The sequence below is a fragment of the Barbus barbus genome (assembly GCF_936440315.1).
Source record: "Barbus barbus genome assembly, chromosome: 1".
Lineage (NCBI taxonomy): Eukaryota > Metazoa > Chordata > Actinopteri > Cypriniformes > Cyprinidae > Barbus > Barbus barbus.
Window position 1 is genome coordinate 13,269,575 of NC_136729.1, and position 22,033 is coordinate 13,291,607.

General features: G+C 39.5%; 1 pseudogene across 1 annotated transcript in view; it reads left to right on the forward strand.

Annotated features, from left to right (window-relative positions):
* Window positions 1-22,033, forward strand: part of LOC306869862 (dynein axonemal heavy chain 2-like) — a 183,453-nt pseudogene that overhangs the window by 158,787 nt on the left and 2,633 nt on the right. The window contains exons 60-81 of the transcript in view: window positions 4,079-4,195; window positions 4,313-4,477; window positions 4,591-4,716; window positions 5,400-5,548; window positions 5,841-5,907; window positions 7,614-7,764; window positions 8,215-8,363; window positions 8,439-8,572; window positions 8,725-8,869; window positions 9,075-9,274; window positions 10,282-10,400; window positions 10,538-10,724; window positions 11,233-11,397; window positions 11,922-12,111; window positions 12,845-13,019; window positions 13,125-13,313; window positions 14,402-14,544; window positions 16,011-16,212; window positions 16,316-16,466; window positions 16,544-16,658; window positions 19,211-19,226; window positions 21,789-21,898. The product of the transcript in view is annotated as a dynein axonemal heavy chain 2-like (transcript). The remainder of the gene's footprint in view (window positions 1-4,078; window positions 4,196-4,312; window positions 4,478-4,590; window positions 4,717-5,399; window positions 5,549-5,840; window positions 5,908-7,613; window positions 7,765-8,214; window positions 8,364-8,438; window positions 8,573-8,724; window positions 8,870-9,074; window positions 9,275-10,281; window positions 10,401-10,537; window positions 10,725-11,232; window positions 11,398-11,921; window positions 12,112-12,844; window positions 13,020-13,124; window positions 13,314-14,401; window positions 14,545-16,010; window positions 16,213-16,315; window positions 16,467-16,543; window positions 16,659-19,210; window positions 19,227-21,788; window positions 21,899-22,033) is intronic.

Consider the following 22,033-nt stretch of genomic DNA (forward strand, 5'->3'; position numbering starts at 1 on the left):
TCTGCAGGGCAAATGGCAACGACATAATCTTTTGTCTGTAGATAAAGCACAGTATAAAAATCAGGAAAAACAATACCAAAACATCATTAGAAATCGATATTCAATAAATTTTGAAAAATCAATCAATAGCCAGGTGATGACATAATTAGGTACACTAACTTTGAAGTCTTTATTTAAATAGTGGTTTACACAGCACAAATTGTGTCAGAGCAGCACACTGTAATGTTTATTTTAAGGATAATTATCTATGACTGTGTTTGAGCCTCTATAAGTAAGCTACAGCTACAATAAAATAGAGTAACGAACCTACCTTGGAAAACAATTGCCTTTTTTAAATGGACTTCCCAGTGTTGCTTCATTTTTTTTTTTTCAGGGTGGTTGGCTTCAGGGCAGGGCATAAACTGCAGTGATACATAGTGCAACATGAAGTGCACTGTGGCAAAAGGGGATTTTCCGAAACTAATAATATTGATTGATGCATCTGTAAGAGCAGGATAGAAGAAATATAGGAAATGCCACTCAAATGTAATAATCTGAACTGAGAAACAGGTACCGAAGACTGCAGGTGTCGACTGCAAGTGACGTCAGTTGCGGAAGTGCAGGTGCCTGAGAGTGCAAGTCTGAGAGTGCAAGTGCAAGTCTGCAGCCAGAGGTGTATGGCAGTGATGCGCAGATCAGCTCTAACATCACTGAATCTGCTGTTAAAAATGAACCATCCATTCATCATATCATCATGCAAAACATACACGACATATAACGAATTTTTCATTGTTTCTCGAAACGTCATATCATTTCCACACTGGAGATGACTGCAGCATATGTCCCCACGCATCATATACGTCGTCATGCGTTGACGTCATCAAATTGCGATCGGTTCGTGAGATCGGTCAAATGTATGAGTACCGATCAAGTCATAAAATGTGATTATCGGCCGATACCGATCTCCGGCCGATCGATCCGAGCATCCCTAGTGTGTGTATATATATATATATATATATATATATATATATATACACAAAGGCAAGTTCACAACAAAAACTATAATGGTAACTATATTACCATCAGCACCAGTGGTTTATTCAAAGCACTTTAAAGTCACCATGAAATCCAAAATGACAATTCTTATTGTACAGGTCCTTCTCAAAAAATTTGCATATTGTGATAAAGTTCATTATTTTCTGTAATGTACTGATAAACATTAGACTTTCGTATATTTTAGATTCATTACACACAACTGAAGTAGTTCAAGCCTTTTATTGTTTTAATATTGATGATTTTGGCATACAGCTCATGAAAACCCCAAATTCCTATCTCAAAAAATTAGCATATCATGAAAAGGTTCTCTAAACGAGCTATTAACCTAATCATCTGAATCAACTAATTAACTCTAAACACCTGCAAAAGATTCCTGAGGCTTTTAAAAACTCCCAGCCTGGTTCATTACTCAAAACCGCAATCATGGGTAAGACTGCCGACCTGACTGCTGTCCAGAAGGCCATCATTGACACCCTCAAGCAAGAGGGTAAGACACAGAAAGAAATTTCTGAACGAATAGGCTGTTCCCAGAGTGCTGTATCAAGGCACCTCAGTGGGAAGTCTGTGGGAAGGAAAAAGTGTGGCAGAAAACGCAGCACAACGAGAAGAGGTGACCGGACCCTGAGGAAGATTGTGGAGAAGGACCGATTCCAGACCTTGGGGGACCTGCGGAAGCAGTGGACTGAGTCTGGAGTAGAAATATCCAGAGCCACCGTGTACAGGCGTGTGCAGGAAATGGGCTACAGGTGCCGCATTCCCCAGGTCAAGCCACTTTTGAACAGAGAAGCAGCACTGGACTGTTGCTGAGTGGTCCAAAGTACTTTTTTCGGATGAAAGCAAATTTTGCATGTCATTCGGAAATCAAGGTGCCAGAGTCTGGAGGAAGACTGGGGAGAGGGAAATGCCAAAATGCCTGAAGTCCAGTGTCAAGTACCCACAGTCAGTGATGCTGGTGTTGGTCCACTGTGTTTTATCAAGGGCAGGGTCAATGCAGCTAGCTATCAGGAGATTTTGGAGCACTTCATGCTTCCATCTGCTGAAAAGCTTTATGGAGATGATTTCATTTTTCAGCACGACCTGGCACCTGCTCACAGTGCCAAAACCACTGGTAAATGGTTTACTGACCATGGTATTACTGTGCTCAATTGGCCTGCCAACTCTCCTGACCTGAACCCCATAGAGAATCTGTGGGATATTGTGAAGAGAAAGTTGAGAGACGCAAGACCCAACACTCTGGATGAGCTTAAGGCCGCTATCGAAGCATCCTGGGCCTCCATAACACCTCAGCAGTGCCACAGGCTGATTGCCTCCATGCCACGCCGCATTGAAGCAGTCATTTCTGCAAAAGGATTCCCAACCAAGTATTGAGTGCATAACTGAACATAATTATTTGAAGGTTGACTTTTTTTGTATTAAAAACACTTTTCTTTTATTGGTCGGATGAAATATGCTAATTTTTTGAGATAGGAATTTGGGGTTTTCATGAGCTGTATGCCAAAATCATCAATATTAAAACAATAAAAGGCTTGAACTACTTCAGTTGTGTGTAATGAATCTAAAATATATGAAAGTCTAATGTTTATCAGTACATTACAGAAAATAATGAACTTTATCACAATATGCTAATTTTTTGAGAAGGACCTGTATATCTTTTATTTTTTTTATGTATTTCAGTGTTTAGTATAAATTATTTATCCATGCACATTCTCCACCCCCTCACAACAGTGTCTTGTCTCTGATAACGTGTGCATTGGCGCAATGCCTGGCCAATAAATTCCTGTCACCTGTCACTTACATGAGATCACAGTAATTAGAAAACAACAACCATCCAATTAATTCCAAATAGACAAAATCAAGTCCCACCATGTTTTGTTTTTTTTATTATTTGAAAAGCTGTTTCTCTTAGATAAAAGTCACAATAGGGAAGGAAAGACAATAAGACAATCACAATTTCTGTTTATTCTGATTTTTATTGTCTTTCAATATTTTTATTGTTCTTTAGGCAAGGCAAGGCAAGGCAAGGCAAGTTTATTTATATAGCACATTTCATACACAGTGGTAATTCAAAGTGCTTTACATAAAAGAAAGTGAAATAGACATTAAAATCAATAAAAACATGGAAATAAAAATAATAAAAACAAAGAATTTTAAAATGATATAGAGATTGATTTAAAATGAATTGAAAGAAAATGATTATACATAAAATGTATTGCAGTCAGTTCGGACATATAGCACAGTGCTCATTCAACAAATGCACAGTTAAACAGATGAGTTTTGAGTCTTGATTTAAATGTGGCTAATGTTTTAGCACATCTGATCTCTTCTGGAAGCTGGTTCCAACTGCGGGCCGCATAATAGCTAAAAGCAGACTCCCCTTGTTTTGTGTGAACCCTTGGTATTTCTAACTGACTCGATCCTAATGATCTGAGTGGTCTGTTTGGTTTATATTCAGTGAGCATATCAGCAATATATTTAGGTCCTAGGCCATTGAGTGACTTATAAACGAGTAAAAGTACTTTAAAATCAATCCTAAATGTAACTGGAAGCCAGTGTAAGGACTTGAGGACTGGTGTGATATGCTCAGATTTTCTGGTTCTAGTCAGAATCCTGGCAGCAGCGTTCTGGATGAGCTGCAGTTGTCTTTAGCTGGTAAAACAATCATTCCTACATAAATTCCTATAATACTATATTTTATAGTGGGTTCTTCTAATGTGCAGTCAAATCTACTGTTCTACTAAATACAATCTACTAAGAGTTTTGTGTAAGAGTGAAAAAGTTCCCCACAGATTTTCAAGTTGGTCATGCAAATTTGCCTTGTTTTTCTGTTTGCCTTGTTTTTTAATGTGACAGTTTTTTCTATACTTCTTGCTACACTTTTGAAAATTTACTTTTTTTTTGCCTGCAAATTTCAGTAATCTGACTGCACCTTTAGAGTTTAAGATTTTTTCTTAGATACTGTTAAAGTTATCATTCTTGGTGTCAAGGGGTCTTGACACTAAAACATTTTTTAATGTTCTCATACCTTTGTGTGTGCATATATCAGGTATATGGCCATATCTACAGGGTGGTTGAGCCTAAGAGAGCCAGGCTGCATGGAGCAATGACTCAGCTGGCTGAGAAACAGGCCTCACTGGCTGAGGCCCAGGGCAAACTCAGAGAGGTCAGCGTGTGTCAGTCTGTCCTGCACTATATTTGTACATGCATGTGGGCGTGACTTTGCTAATACTATTCGAGTTATATAGTGCTAAAAAACATGTTTGTGTATGTGTGTCTATAGGTAGGAGAGAAACTGGATCAGCTGAAGCAGCAATATGATGAAAAGCTGGCCCAGAAAGAGGAGCTACGGAGGAAATCTGAGGACATGGAGCTCAAACTGGACCGGGCCAGCAAGCTGGTGTCTGGACTGGCAGGAGAGAGAGTTCGCTGGGAGGAGACAGTGGCTGTACGCACAAACACACACATAGTCACCCTCCAGTCACCTTGATGTTTTATATGTGGATGTGAAAATGCAGCCAGGGGTCTCTGATGTGATTGTGAATGTGTGTGATGGCTCAGGGTCTGGAGAAGAACATGTCCTGTCTGGTGGGAGACAGCCTGCTGGCTGCTGCTTTCCTGTCCTACATGGGCCCTTTCCTGTCCAACTACAGAGATGAGCTGGTCACACATATCTGGATGAAACAGGTATCTGTCTACCGGTCTGTTATCCTGTCTATCATTTTATTATTTTTTTGTTTTGTTTGTTTTTGATGTTCTTTTTTTCTTTCTTATCTGTCTGTCTGTCTCTCTTTCTTTCATTGTATCATTCTGGCAATCTTTCTGTCTGCGTTTTTCTTTCTATCTATCTATCCATCTATACATCTGTCTGTCTGTCTGTCTTTGTCTGTCCGTCCGTCCGTCCGTCATTGTCTTTCTGTCTATTTGCCTGTCTGCCATTATTTCTATCATTCTGTCATTCCATTGTTGTAGGTGTCAATCTGTTTGTCTGCCTGTCTTTCTGTGACTATTGTTTTTTATGTTACTATGTCTGTTGTTCTGACTGTCATTTTCTTTGTCTGTCTGTCTTGCCTCAGCTCATCTTTAGCAACCAGTATAAACTTGATGCTAATTAATTTTATAGATAGATAGATAGATAGATAGATAGATAGATAGATAGATAGATAGATAGATAGATAGATAGATAGGGTTGCGTCAGTTTAAAAGAAAAAAATAGGGTTACTCTTAAAAAAAGTTTGAAAACCACTTATTGCACACTTCACAGGTTAGAATATATGACATTATGCAGGTGACAGGTCTAACACTTCATTTCTTTTTCCTCTCATTCAAATGTCCTTGCCCGAATCCTCCGCTACCCTTTTCATCTCTAGGTGAGAGAATTGGGGGTGCCGTGTTCTCTGGGGTTCAGCTTTGCAATGTTCCTGTTTAAACCCACGGCAGTGCGCGAATGGAATATCCAAGGCCTTCCATCTGATGCCTTCTCCACTGAGAACGGAGTCATCATCACCCGTTGTAACCGGTCAGGCCGAGAGAGCCAATCCCTTAACGCTAATTAGAATAATGATGATATCTCATGAATAATGAGCAGTAATGAATAGTGATTGGAGAATAATTAGCTAAAGATAATAGTAAGCTCAGTTTTCTTTTATTGTTCATTTATAGCTAATGCTAATTTCCTCTCTTACACACACACCAAACAGATTAATGGCATTTTGAGATTATGGATTATTAGGAAATAGCCTATTTATGGATAATGTGACATGCATTTATAGTGAGAGCTAATGTTTCTCTCTCCCTGTCCTTCCTCACAGATGGCCACTAATGGTGGACCCTCAAGGACAAGCGCTTAAGTGGATTAAGAATATGGAGTCCAAACGGGTGAATAACACACACACACATATATGAGTTCATAGAATCATTGTACTGAACTCAGACTACATTATTTTGCTGTAAATGTCTTGATAACAAATACAGATAATGGAACCTGAGACTGCCGTGATTATTAGACAGTGCTAGATCTACTTCTCCATGGAGAAAAACATAACCCACATTCAGTGCCAACATTACCTGCTCAGAGTCACGATGCCTCATCACATGACTCACCGTCTAACCCACAGACAAGCCGTTTTCAGAGCCCTTAATTAGAATCCCAAGAACTCCAAACTCAATTCTCCTCTGAGTTGGAAACTGTGTCCCCTGTGTGGCCACATCTCCTCACCTGCTCTCCTTCAGCAGAATACACCTTCCATTTATCACTCCCTCTGAACACAGATGCACATTAATACACTCACTCTCTGTGTCTCTGTGCTGGGGCAGAGTTCGTTTGCTGAACGAACGAACGAATGATGGATAGATAGACAGACAGACAGATAAAAGGTCTTTTCACACTTGAAATTGTTGACCCCGGATAAACGGAATCCTGGGTTATCTGTAATCACATTTCACACTGCTCATACTATACCTGGGGTTAACTGTTAATCCAGGGTATTCATTAACAGATGTTTCACACTGTACATTCCTAAACCCCGTGTTAACGGTCTTATTTGCATATTTGGGGTGTAACTGTCACTGATTGGACGAACAGTATGCAACCTGTTTACACAGCTTTTCCCACGTCTTGCCAGTTATTAAAAAACAAAATTACCGTTTTAAACCTCATGAGACACACAAAGGCAAGAAAACAAAGACAAACCTCCTCATCACTCCAGTTCACACACTTTCTGTCTTGACATTTCTTACTTTTCTCTCACCAGCTGCTGTCTACACCATAGATATGTGTAGATGCCCTATTCGATCACACCGGATACGTTGATGCGTCCGCCATCTTGGAACGGTCAACTTGACGTCATTCACCATAATAATCAATGAATATTCAAAGATATTCAAGTGTATAACTTGCTGTTGTAGATGCATACAGTCAAAGCGCTCATGGTTTGCAGACCGTTCCAAAAATGGCGGATGTCTTGCGTATCGGGGTGGGTTTTGTTTGCTGAACAAACGATAGATAGATAGATAGATAGATAGATAGATAGATAGATAGATAGATAGATAGATAGATAGATAGATAGATAGATAGATAGATAGATAGATAGATAGATAGATAGATAGATCGAAAGACAGACACAAACAGATGGATGGGCAGATAGGCTGTCAGATATGTTCAGAAGGAGACATAGGAAGACGCATGCTTTCGTTTCATCTCTCAGGATTATTTGCTGTTCAGCTTCAGCCTCTGTTCTTCTTCTCTCTCTGTCTGTGACCTTTTCCTCCTCTTCACAGGTCTTTTGTCATCTGTAGTGGTGAGTGTCTGGAGCACCGAGTGCCGTTCACATGTTACAGTTAAACGTTGACATTTATGAATAATAACAAAATGACAGAGCCGAAGCCTCTTTTCTGCCTCCTCCAGCTCTTCTCCGTCTTTTTCACATCCCATTTTCTTTCTTCGATGTCCATTTATCATGTTTGAATCATATTTATTCTCTCTGCTACCTTTACTTTTTTTCTTCTTAGTTGATGTCATTATCTCGTCCTCTGTGTGTCCTTCATGTTCTCTTCTAGTCTCATGTTGTCTCTCTCTCTCTCAGGGCTTGAAGGTAATAGACTTGCAGATGCCAGATTTTTTGCGGATCCTGGAGAATGCGGTGCAGTTTGATTCCCCAGTTGTTTTACAGAATGTCCAAGAGGAACTAGATCCTTCACTAGCCCCCATTCTCAACAAGTCCCTTACAAGAGTTGGTCAGTCCCCTCTATACACACACACAAGCACACACATGACTCACCATTGACTGATAACATCGCTTAACAATCAGGATGACAGAATATGCAGGATGTAATGGGTTCAGGTTGTGTATATATGAATGTGTCCGCTAGAAGCATTTTTTTATGTTATAGCAGTGTAATTTACTGGTATAATGCTAATTAAAGGTTATTTTATTTGAAAAAGCATTTTTGCTATAAAATTATCTTTACATCATGCAAACTGGAATAAATTTTAAAAAATCTGTATTTTGTTTCTAATACTTAAAAATATCATAAGAAAAAATGTCTCAGGGCCAGAGAAACTGTCACCAGGGCAAATAAAACTTGGCACAGTGATTAAAGATTTGGCCTGGCAAGGTTATAGGTTCGAATTCCAAAAGGAATGATCTGTGGAAATATTGCATATCTCTTTTGTGTGTTCTGCAGGTGGGCGTTTCTTGTTAAAACTGGGAGATAAAGAAGTGGAATACAGTCCTGAATTCCGTTTCTACATGACCACCAAATTGTCTAATTCGCATTACACTCCTGAAATCTCTTCCAAAACCACCATTGTCAACTTTGTTGTTAAAGAACAGGTCAGTGTGTATGTTAATGAACTTGTTCCCATGACAGAGGTCTTTGAGGATGAAACATAACTCTGTGTGCATCAGGGTCTGGAAGCCCAGCTGCTGGGGATCGTGGTGAGGAAGGAGCATCCTGAGCTGGAGGAACAGAAGGACTCTCTGGTGATCAACATCGCCTCTGGCAAGAGGAAACTGCAGGAGCTGGAGGACGAGATCCTGCGGTGGGCGGCACACACGCTCACACATGTCACAGCTCTGCATTAGCACCTTCATACAAGTGTCACTAACACATCAGTAATTCTAATCAACAGTGTATTTATACTAGCAAGTCTCACATTTTGCACTCATCCATTTTGTTTATGTGTGTGTACAGGTTGCTGAATGAGGCATCTGGCTCCCTGCTGGATGACGTTCAGCTGGTGAACACCCTGCAGACCTCCAAAGTCACGGCCACGGAGGTCGCAGAACAACTGGAGATCAGCAAACTGACCGAGAGCCAAATCGATACCGCCAGAGAGGTGAGAGAGAGAGGGGAGGATGAGGGGTAGGTCAAGGAGAGAGAGATGGTGTGAAGGAGGGCGCTGAAAGGGTTGCCAAATTGGATTAAAGATTGCGCCTCTGAATAAGGCAGAGAGATAAAAGGCTGCTGAGATGAGGATGTTGATAGCAGGAGAGGCAGATAAAGTTATAGACACCACTCTGTGTGTGTTTGTGTGTGTTCAGGCCTACCGCCCCTGCGCCCAGAGGACATTCATCCTGTTCTTTGTACTGAATGATCTGGGCTGTATAGATCCCATGTATCAGTTCTCTCTGGACACCTACATCAACCTGTTCACCCTGAGTATAGAGAGCAGCCCCCGCAGCCACAAACTGGAGGAGAGGATAAACAACCTCAACAGACACCACACTTATGCCGTCTACAGGTCTGAAACACAAACTCACACACTCATACACATGCATATATTTACAGAGGTGTTACTTTGTTACTGTGCGGTTTTTGGAGTTTTTTCACTGTACTTGCACTCTTATGCCCCAGAGGTTGATTTTTATTAAAACTTGCAGATGCCTATCACATGTACTTTTTCTAATTTCAAAATGCCTTTTAAAAACAAGTTTTGTCTTAAAGCATAAAAATCTCAAAAATTTTATTCAAACTAGTTTAATTGTAACAAAAAAATGTAATATAAAAGCTATTTTAATATTTGTGTGAAAATTATATATACTGTATATACACTACCAATTCAAAAGTTAGGAATCAGTATGATTTTTGTTTTTAAATGGTTTTGAAAGAAGCCTCTTGTGATCACCAAGGCTGCATGTATTTGATTAAAAAAATGCAATAAAAACAATAAAATTGTGAAATATTATTATAATTTAAATGACTGTTTATAAATAAAAGTATTTTCACGTCATTGTCATTTATTCCAGTGATGGCAAAGCAGCTAGAACTCCGGTCTTCAGTGTCACATGATTCTTCAGAAGTCATATTTCTTATTACCACAACTGAAAACAGTTGTGCTTAAAATATTTTATGGAAGGTGTAATAATTCTTTTTTAACTTGAAAGTTTAAAGAACCACATTTATTTGAAATGTCACAGACACTTTTAATTAGTTCAGTCAATCTTTGCTAAATAGTATTATTATAAGTATTATTTTCTTAAAAAAAAAAAACTCTCCAAACATTTGAACAGTTGTGCATGTACAACTATGTAGCATAACACAATGTTTAAATCTTCATATGTCTCATGCAAATGTAAATAAGTTTATTTACTCATGGAAAAAATGTCATAAATGATGCACACACACATACAGCCACATATATAATCATCATGTAGTGCTTGCTCGTTGTCATCTCACATTTTTTATGATTTTTTAAATCATATTAAGCTGACTTTCAGAGTGATATCAGAGAGTTTGATCTGTTTGCAGATACACCTGTCGAGGACTGTTTGAGTGTCACAAGCTCCTGTTCAGTTTCCACATGTGTGGCGTCCAGGAAGCTCAACATTGATGAATACAGCTTCTTTCTCCGGGGGGGGGGGGGTCTGGTGAGAGCTGCAGGGTGGAGCATGTTTGTGAGTGTGTTCTGGTTCTGAAAGTGGATTTTTGGAAAAGATTGTTTTGACTTGTTTAAAAATTAGTCCTCATGTTACATAAAGCAATCTGTGTGGTATGTGTGTGTTAGGTTCTGGATAAGGAGAAACAGATGGATAACCCCTGCTCTAGCTGGCTGTTGGACTCTAACTGGGACAACATAACTGAACTGGATAAACTGACTAATTTCCATGGACTCATGGCCTCGTTTGAGCAGTACCCTCGAGACTGGCACCTCTGGTACGCCAATCCAGAACCAGAGAAAGCACCGCTTCCTGGTACATGTGTGTGTGTGTGTGTGTGTGTGTGTGGCCGTCAAGTTTTGTGTACCATTGTGGGAACCTAATTTTATGATATAAGGTTTGGTTTGGGTTAGGAATACTACAATCAGAATGATTCTGGCTACTTAATGGTTCTTAATGGGAATTAGAGCCAATGTCAAAGTTGTATGGATTTAAAATGGTGTTCTGTCCACATTGGCAGAAGAATGCATATACCATTAGCCTGAAGCAAATATCATTCAGTTCTGGTAAAAAAAAGAAGGTGCCGGTACTTAAATGGTTCATGGTTCAGAGATCCTTGTTAGGGAATTGAAAATATCATTAGAGCAATATTAAAACAATACAACTCAATGAAAATTCCCCTTTTATAGTTAGTGAAGTGAAACACATTATCACCTTCTTTCTTAATTTCCCTCTTCATTTCTCTTCCCTCTCTCCCTTCCTGACCTGAATGCCACAATCTGCCTCTTTGTTTTGTTTTTCCTCTCTTTCGCTCTCTGCACAGGAGAATGGCAGAAAAACTGCAATGAGCTGCAGAGGATGCTGATTGTACGATCTCTCCGACAGGATCGTGTCTCTCTGCGTCATGACTTTCGTCATCAATAACCTGGGCTCTCAGTTCGTAGAGCCGCCCATTCTCGATATGAAGGACACACACACACACAAAGACGTCTGCTCACCTTAAACCTTAGTATGAAAACGAGCAAAGAAGAACTTTTTTTTGTTCTTTATATCATAGTGGCTCTTGGGTGAGATGTGAAAATTGCTAAGTTTTGTGTTACATTAAGGTGAAATGTACTCAGATTGTCAATGACACCGTTCTATAAGAAGCTGACATTTTCAGCTTTTGAACTCAGAAAATTGAATGTGAGAGTGCTTTTTAACTCTTACCTCTCTGGATCTCTGAAGCATAACAACCAACACATCTTACCAACACCAGGGCTTTTATTTTTTTGCCGGCCTACGTCTCCCTCTAGACAGAGTGAGAGACTGCATGAAATAAATCAGATATGCTTCAGGGTTACCTAAATGCAATTGATTTTTCCCCTTTTTCATTTTTCTCTCAGTTTTTTAGTATGCGTTTTGACTTTTTCATTTACTTAGAAAATAGAAACAGTCAAAATCATCTGCATTTGTACGAAAACCCATTTACTGTGTGTGTGTGTGTGTGTGTGTGTGAGTGTGACGCCTCAGGTTTTAGCGGACAGCACCACGAAGACTCCTCTGATCTTTGTGCTGTCCCCTGGTGTGGACCCAACAGCAGCCCTGGTTCAGCTGGCAGAGACGTCAGGCATGGGTCAGCGCTTCTTTGCCCTCTCGCTGGGTCAGGGCCAGGCACCCATCGCAACAAATCAGCATATTAGAATGGTTTCTGAAGAATCATATTAGACTGAATACTAGAGTAATGGCAGTGGTGTAAAGTGTTTGAGTAAATCTAATTACTTAATCAGGGCAGTCGTGGCCTAATGGATAGAGAGTTGGACTTGTAACCCAAAGGTTGCGACTTTGAATCTCAGGTCCGGCAGAGATTGTAGGTGGGGGGAGGTGAGACCCTTGAGCAAGGCACCAAATCCCCAACTGCTCCCCGAGCGCCGCAACATAATGGCTGCCCATTGCTCCGGGTGTGTGTTCACGGTGTGTGTGTGTTCACTGCTGTGTAGGTGCACTTGGATGGGTTAAATGCAGAGAGCTCAAATTCCGAGTATGAGCCACCATACTTGGCCACACGTCACGTCCTTTCCATTTTTCTTTTCCATTAATCAAAGATATTAGCAACTTTTACTCTCTACTTGACTACATTTTTGAATAAGAAGGCTATATGTACTCTTTACTTTACTATGTTTCTGATGAGTAATACTGTTACACATTACATTTTGCATGGCACCTATCAGAGTGAATGAATAGCATAGAGACTTGGGAATTTTGTCTTTAGCCAATACGCAACGACCTAGCAATTTCATAGCAACATGTCTTAAAAGCAGTTTAGCAATCTCATTAAAAAATAAAAAATGTATAATAATAATACCGGCAAACACAACTCACATTGTCTTCAGAAAATTTCAAATCTAATGTACTTTTACTAAACCTACAAATCAAACTCTCATTCTCTTTGGCAGGTCATTGGGTGTTCTTGGCTAATTGTCACCTGTCTCTCTCTTGGATGTGTGAGCTGGTTAAGATAGTAGATGAGTTACAAATCCAAGAATGTCATACAGATTTCCGACTGTGGCTAAGCTCCTCCCCTCATCCAGAATGCAGACGGGCATCAAAATCACTACTGAGCCTCCTAGGGTACACATATACACACTTTTCACAGTATAGTGAGATGTTTAAAATGGTGTGTGCTGTAATTAAAGTGGTCTTGGTGTGTGTGTGTGTGATCGTGTGTCTCTGTAGGGGGTGAAGTGGAATATGAAGCGTCTCTATCAGCGGGTGACTGAGTCTCAGTTTTCATGCTCCTCGCAGCCGCTGCTGTACCGTAAACTGCTCTTCACTCTCTGCTTCTTCCACAGCTTCATCCTGGAGAGGAAGTTCCTACAGCTCAGCTGGAACATTGTCTACAGCTTCAACGACTCTGACTTTGAGGTAGAGAAAGAGAGACAAGGATGTGAATTTTCAATAGTTATGTGGATTTCTGTGTTTTGCAAAGTATGACCAATGTGAATTGCTTAAATCTAAGTAAAAAAAACAATTTCATGTACATTTAAAGTACATTTATTTCATGCATTTATTAGTGCATTTATTTTATAGCTTCCACATAAACTCCATATGGACATGTGCATACCCTTTTCCCAAATAACAGTAATTATTTATTTTCACTTTTTATGATTATGTTAAATATGTTTTTATTTTTTGTTAAAAAAGTATGAAATCCTGCACACGAAACAAAAAAAAATCTTAAAAAGTACAAAATTCTTTATTCATAAAAGTACAAAAAAAGCACAGTGCAAAGACAAAACTTTTTCAAAATCATACCATCATCAGTGACTACATGTAGATTAGACCCCTGATCTCATTAAAGATCTTTCACCATACTACTTCTAAATCAAGTCAATAAAAAAAAAAACATGTATACTTCAATCATATAATAAATATATACATATAAAAATACATATACCCAAAATATATTTAATGTATAGGGAAAGCTATTAAAATGTCACATTCAAAATATAAACAATAATCCTCAAAATCACAAACTTTCTGACATTTTTAAATAAAAATATAAATACAATTATTTTTTATAATTGAATAATAAATTAACAAATTCTTCTTGTACAGTCACATCGATTTAGGAGAAAAACGGGTTTTCCTTCTTTTTGTCTGTAGCCGATCTTATTTTATTCCACTACTCATTTTTGTAGGCTGCAAAATTATTAGGACTTTGGCAGCTTGTCAAAGTCATTAAAGTTGAAAGCATGCATGTTATCCACGCACATACCCTCAATGAATCTGTTTGTTCACCTTTGTGTCCTGGTGATGCTGTAACTTAAATTTTGCATAATATTTTAAGCTCAAGATAAGCTGCCTATGGCTATAAAATTGAAACAAATATGTTTTAAAAATATATCATTAATAAATCTGTGATCTCGTAAATCTTGTATGCATCTCTGACAAATGTATGGGTTTGTGAAGACTGACTGTTTAGTAATTATTCCTCTTTCTTTGTTTTTCAGGTGAGTGAGAGTCTTTATTTGGATGAGTATGAGAAAATCCCCTGGGATGGAGGACATGTGACTGACGACTGGGACCGACGTTTACTTACCACCTACGTCAACCAATATTTCTGTCCTGCTGTTATAGATACGCCCTTCCTTAAGTGAGTTCATACACATAAAAAATGTTATGAAGTTAAATGGGAACATCCGTTGTTTAAAAAAATGTAATTAAATCAAACCCTAACCTTACATCTTAAAGAAAACTTTTTGCATTTTTATACTAAAACATGAGTAATTTAATTTATTAATATCCCTAAAGTTCTGGCAGATTTGCCTCACTTCTGGAGACAAATTTGTCCCCACACTACAACCTAGTAGACCCAACCAGACGCACAGAATCTCTAATGTACTCTCTGGTTGGTCCAAACACTGTACAGAGTCTTAAGTGTTTGTATTATGTCACTCTTAGTCCCAGTTTTTGAACATTACGAAGAGATAGAGCGTCCCCATATGGCTAGACTGTTTGCCTGGTTGCAAAAGAGCAAGAAAATCTCACACACTCACAGACAGATCTTCTCATTACTCGCTCACACACAAACTTTGCATTGAATATATGTCAAGCCATCACACACACACACACACCCTTTGATCCCTGACACCCCTCTTTACCCTGCTGTGAGGATTCCCATGTGTCCTCTTCAGCCGTGAAGTCTGCCGCCACAGTTCTGATCTAATGAAGACCAACAGCTCCCCCATGGGGCCGAAAGATGAATCTCATAGCGTCTGGAATTAAATGTGATCCATTTCCTCCGAGTCCCCTGGTCTTTCAGGACCCAGCAATACTGCATACATGGATGGAGCATCTGTTACTATAGCAACCACATCCTATAATTACTCTCAATCAGTGCCTCCATGGTGACTTGAGTGCAAAGCAGAGGCAGCTCTAAAGTTTTAGGCAGTAATAGAAATGAAATAGCATGGATTGCAGGACTTGGAGGGTGAAATAGGAACTGGCTAGAATTACAGTATCTGTGAAGTTTTACTGGCTAACAGTTTAGCTACTATCAGTTATTTGAAATGACCTGTAGATGAAAACTAAAGAAAGTGTTATTTTGAGAATGTGAATGAAATAGCCCTACAGCTTTACATTTTTATGAGCCAATACAAGGATTGTTCATGCCAAGTCTGGCGCAGAAGTATAGCATTCACAACTTTTGCTGATTTTTCTTTTGGCACCTACACTGTTCACTACAAATCCAATGCAACTAAATAACACAATTATATATATTACTGTGCATATTTACTAGCTTTAGCAACTTTTTAGCACATTAAACTATTTCACGGTTCACATCAAATCCTTTGTTAAATACTGCCATGTAACTACATGATAAAAAAGTATGGCATTCATAATCTGTTATTTTAGTATAATTTATATACTGCTGTAGTTTTTTTATTATATTTAAAAAAAAAAGTAATTTTTATTCATTTTTTTTAAATAATCTATAATCTCTATTTAGCTTTTTTAAATTTCAGTTTTTGCCATTTTAGTGATTCAACTTACACTTATTTTATTTCCATTTTAATTAGGTTTTTTGAGCCTTTAAAAGCTTTTTGTTTGCATGTATAGGGTCTCCTCGTTGGTGCATTACTTGGACTTCATTGGTCAGTTGCCAGCACTGGAGCACCCAGAACTATTTGGACAACACCCCAATGCTGACATCGCCAGCCAGATCACAGAGGCTCGAACCGTCTTCCACACATTGCTGTCCCTACAGCCACAAGTCACCAGCACCGATGCCACCAGCACTGGAGCCAGCAGGGAAGATAAGGTGTGTATAAAATATATATTGGATTTACTGTTCTGATGGCATTTTTAGAGATCTTTCAACATGTGTGACACTTAGAAGTGATTGTGTAACTCTGTGTGTTTAGGTGTTGGAACTTTCTGCTGATGTTCTGCAAAAGATTTCTGCTGAGATGACTATGAGGGTACTAGAAAGTTGCTAAAGGATGACCTTTCATCTCTAAATGTAGTACTGCTGCAGGAGATCCAAAGATACAATGCACTGCTGCACACCATCAGGTCTGTGTGTGAGAGCGTAATAGTCATATTTGATTATGAATATTAATATGCTAACCGTGCTCTATTTGTTTGTGTAGATTGTCTCTCTTAGAGCTAGAGAAGGGCATTAAAGGTCTGGTTGTTATGTCCAGCAGTCTAGAGGAGATATTTCACAATATCCATGATGCTTGTGTACCTCCTCTCTGGGAAAAGGTAAGTCAAGTCAAGTCTGCTTTATTGTCAATTCTTTCACATGTACGGCACATACATACATACTCTCAGACCCTAGGTGCATACAGATAACATTAAACACGTTGAAATACAGATAACACAGTTTAAACATATGTGCATACAACTATACAGCTATACAAATGAGGACATTGTAGAAAAATAAAGAAATATATAAAGTGGCATAAGGCACATGGCAGAATAGATAGAGTGCAAACCAGTTAAATAAAACAAAACTGTGCAGATGTATGTGTAGTGCAAGAAGAGCTTGTCAGTAGGGAGAACAGTCCTTCTATCAGACTATCCGAAGAGGTAGTTTGCGGTCAATGCTGGGTGAGGTAGTGATCAGTCCAATGCTGCACAAGTGACAGGTGCTGGTCACAGTTTTTAAGTTGGTATGGGGGGGGGGGGGGGGGGGGGTCTCATAGTGTCAGAGTTCAGTGTTGCATGGGGTAAAAGAGGGGAGGGGGGCAAGGACGGGAGGGAGTTCAGCTTCCTGACAGCCTGATGTATGAAGCTGTCTTTCAGTCTGCTGGTCCTCGCCTGGAGACTCCGCAGTCTCCTCCCTGATGGCAGCAGACTGAAGAAGCTGTGTGTCGGGTGGGTGGGATCACCTGCAATGCGGAGGGCTTTGCGGGTGAGACGGGTGCTGTAAATGTCCTGGAGGGAGGGGAGAGAGACACCAACGATCTTCTCAGCTGCTCTCACTATGCGCTGAAGTGACTTGCGGCAGGATGCGTTGCAAGCGCCATACCACACAGTGATGCAGCTAGTCAGGATGCTCTCGATGGTGCCTCTGTAGAAGGTGCACATGATGGGGGTCGGGGCTCTGGCTCTTCTCAATTTGCGGAGGAAGTAGGGACGCTGCTGTGCTTTCTTGGCCAGTGCTACAGTGTTTTTAGTCCAGGAGAGGTCCTCTGTGATGTGCACACCCAGGAACTTGGTGCTGCTCACTCTCTCCACAGTTGCACCGTTGATGGTCAGAGGGGCATGCTGAGTGTGTACTCTCCTGAAGTCAACAACAATCTCCTTCGTCTTCTCCACATTCAGAGAGAGATTGTTGTCACTGCACCACCTGCCAGGCGGCTCACCTCGCTCCTGTAGTTTGTATCATCTCTGTTGCTAATGAGACCCACCACAGTTGTGTCATCCGCAAACTTAATGAAAAGGTTGGAGTTGTGTGACGGTGTGCAGTCGTGGGTGCAGAGTGAAGAGTGAAGAGGAGGGGGCTCAGCACACATCCTTGGGGGGCCCCAGTGTTCAGTGTGATGGTGCTGGATGTGTTAATGCCGACCCGTACTGCTTGAGGTCTCCCGGTCAGGAAGTCCAACAGCCAGTTGCACAGAAAGGTGTTGAGCCCCAGCTGGACCAGTTTGTGAGTGAGTTGTTGAGGGATGATTGTGTTGAATGCTGAACTGAAGTCTATGAACAGCATCCTGACATATGAGTCTTTTTTGTCCAGATGTGTGAGGGCTGGGTGGAGGGCAGTGGCAATGGCATCATCGGTCGAGCGGTTGGACCTATATGCAAACTGGAAGGGGTCCAGGGGGGGGGGGGGGGCAGACTTGATGTGGTGCATGACTAAGCCGTTCAAAGCACTTCATGAGAATAGGAGTGAGTGCTATTGGACGGTAGTCATTGAAACAGGATGGAGATGACTTCTTCGGGACTGGAATGATGAATGACTAAGAGAGGACATCTATACACTACCATTCAAAAGTTTTTCAATGTTTTGAGTCTCTTAGGCTCACCAAGGCTGCATTTATTTGATCAAACATACAAAAAATTATTATGCCATGAAATATTATCACAATTTGAAATAAGTGCTTAAGTGGATATTTGTTCATATTTTAAAATGTAGTTTATTACTTGATGACAAAGCTGTATTTCAGCAGCCATTCCGTGTCACATGATCCTTCACAAATCATTCTAATATGTTAATTTGGTGCTTTACAAACATTTGTAAAAACTGTGTTACTTTCTTTTAGGATTCCATGAAGAATAGAAAGTTAGTTTAATGCATTATTGATGAATAAAAGTATTAATTTCTTAATAAGCCCAAACGTTTGAATGGAAGTGTACATACACTGTATATCTGGGATTGCCTTCTCTGCACAGAATACATGCTATGCTTACAATTTGGCCAAAACAAGTTATTTAGAGGGTAACATATGCTCCCTCAGCTGCCTCTAAAATGCTATCTAGGTAAGCATCTCACTAGGTTTTGGAGAAGTGCTTATAACTCTGTGAATCACACACACCAGGTCATGTTGTAGTTGTAATACAGCCGTGTGTGAAAGTGGGCTGTGAGGTCAGAGGTGTGTGTTCAGCGGAGGGCAACAGGAGTGTGTGAATGAATGGTTGAGAGGATTGCTCTGTGAAGGAGGAGGTGAACAGAGCAACATTTAGAGGATTAAACACACACTCGTCTTGGGTTTAAACACTCTTAGTTTGTTATAGACTGAGAGCTGCCCGTATCATGTCAAGAATGCACAGGCCTTTAGATGTGTTACTAATGCCCTTGTGTGTGTGTTTAGGTCAACAAGAGTAGATGTTAGACCTTGTATTATTCTGATGTAGATTTGTGTGTGTGTGTGAGGGAGGGGGGGGTTTGGGGCAATTCTTGGTTCATTTCTAAGGATAACTGGACTCAAATAAACTGAACAAACAAAACCATGTTTACTTGAAGATCTTTGGTAAGCGTATGGCCTATATACTAATCCAAATGCCAATCTATCCATCCCTCTATTCTGTCTCATTTTCCATCTTTCTGCGCCTCTTTTACAAAGTAAGTGGAGAGCATCAATTAAGACTTCCTCTCCAGCTGGGACTGTCCTTCTGCCGTCTGCAGTGCCTCATTACTGTCTTTCTCTTTTTCTCTTTCTTTCTCTCTCCATCCATCAGCCTATCTTTAACACGGAATGCACTGTCTCTGTCTCTGTCCAGTGTTATATTTTGACAGTGACTCGTTGCATCTTTGCTGAGATGTATGACTTTCATTTGCCACTGACTCTCTCTGCTGTTCTTCACTCATCATTTCTCTTTTTTTCTCCCATCTTCCTTTCTTTCATGCTCTTTATAACTGCTGGTTTGTGAGTGGTGGAGGTGTCAGGCCTCATACGTTACATTGACACGGTTGACATAACCCATTGTGACCTCAAAGGCTATTAAAAGATAACACTCACACCATTTATTGAATCTGGTCTTCTTTTTTCACTGACCAAGGATCAATGGTTTCCAATCTGTGGCCATTTCTGAGTAAAAATACATTAATTATAGCCTAATTGTGACTTTGTTTCCTGCAATTTCATCTCTCATAATGGTGGCTTCATATCTCAGAATAATGACTTTATATTTCACAATTAAGATTTTATGATAATAAAATAATGTGTCTTTGTCACAGTTAGCCCTGTGATGCACCGAAGAAAATGGATGTAATGCTGTAAAATTAATGTCATTCATGTTAGCTTAATGATTAAACGAAATTGACATCACAAGCATTACTGACAGAACTAAATTAGAGTTTTAAAAACACTTTTGTTCAAAAGCCTCTGCTTACTTTCATAACTATCAAAAGTATAATTTTCTTTACTAAAAACAAATTAGGAGTGCATAACCTCCATTACTTTGCACAATTTAAGTCCATAGCCAGTAAGTGTAATTTTTGTACTGTTTGCATACTTTTAGTAATTATTAATTTTGAATAAGCTTTTATTTTTGTATTTTCAGTTTTCATTTTAGTTTATGCTTATTAATTTTATTTTATTTGGATATTTTTATTACTTTTTTAATATTTCCATTTAGCTTTAATTTGTTTATTCTAGTTCTAATTTTAGTAAATTTAGTACTCAAAGTTCAAACGTTTTATCACCTGTGCGGAAAGCACGAGGTTATGTTAGTAGAAGCTAATTAATTTATGTGCAATTCATTAATGTTATGTGCCCTTAACGCTAGCTGATCTCTGCATGCCAGTTAATTTGTTTTGCCATTTCTAATAGCATGCATATATGTTTTTTCCTCCCCATTTTTTTCATTGTCACTCATTGTTCAGTGGTGCTGAAATGTTGCTGTTTGATCAGATTTGTCTTTAAACTGCCTAGTTAAGAAAATCAACAATTGACATCATACACTTGTTCTCATGATTGTGATTAATTTGTCAGAGCAAGGGTTTGGTTGATTATTTAGGGCACCCCATTTTCATGCACAGCTTCGATTTGGTGCGTGGGTGGTTGGAAAGTTTGGGAACTACTGCTCTGGAGTGCTAGATCAGATTAAAACATCAGCAGATACTCCATCAAAACCTTTTATCCTCATTTATATCACTCCATGTTGTCCCAATTTTAAAGGGTAAAAGCGACAGAAAAGCGCCTAGAAATATCTCAAAACGTTCTTATTTTCATGCCAGCGAGAACCTAAATGCATAAAGGTTTTTTTATGGAGCAGTGTGAAATGAAACTAATCGTGAGTATTTTCCTAGTGCTGTGTGGCAGTTGCAGCATTTGAAATGCTAATTCCTTTGGCACAAGCCACACTCACGTTTGATTTTTCTTTCTTTTTTTTTCTTTTTTTATCAAATCCAAATATCATCGTTCTTTGAACACCAAAATAACATTGAAGGGTGAATAATTTCTCGAGTCCCAAGAATTCCAGAAAACATGGCACCATACTGTTCTGCACCGTCAGATTTATGTTAGTTTAATTGCTCAATTCGAATTGGTTATGCAAGATTTGTTTAAAACTCTTTCGAGTCCAGACGTAATATTATACTCTGTGGCTCAATCACTCGATATTCTTCATGACAGACAGTAATGCATCTCATCCAAACCCACAGAAACTCTTCCTTTGTATCCTCTCAATGGCCTTGAGCGGCAGTTCTCATAAACCAGCTGAACTCGAAGTTACACAATACTCAATGAAAGGCCTTACTGTAAGCGGAGATAGATGGCACTAAGCTATTTTGTGCCGTTTGAAGTTGATGTTATGCCCTTGACCAGATTTAATTCATCTAGTGTCAAGTTCCTGCTGAGAGCAAGTACTGTTGCAGAACAGTAAGATAATTTTAATTACACCACTAAAAACGACACGCATCAGTAATGAGACGCTCTCCATCCTTAGGCGTACCTGTCTCTGAAGCTCGCCCTCCTGTTCTCTTCTGGCTGTCTGGATTTACCTTCCCTACGGGCTTCCTCACCGCTGTACTACAGAGCTCTGCATGCCAGAACAACGTGAGACTCGCACACACAAAGTCAGCAACACATCATGAGACTCATACATATTCACACATACTTAGAGTCTTAGCACACTCATTAAATTTGTAATTATGTTCAAATAGAAAACAGTAATTGTTATAGTAGTTCACA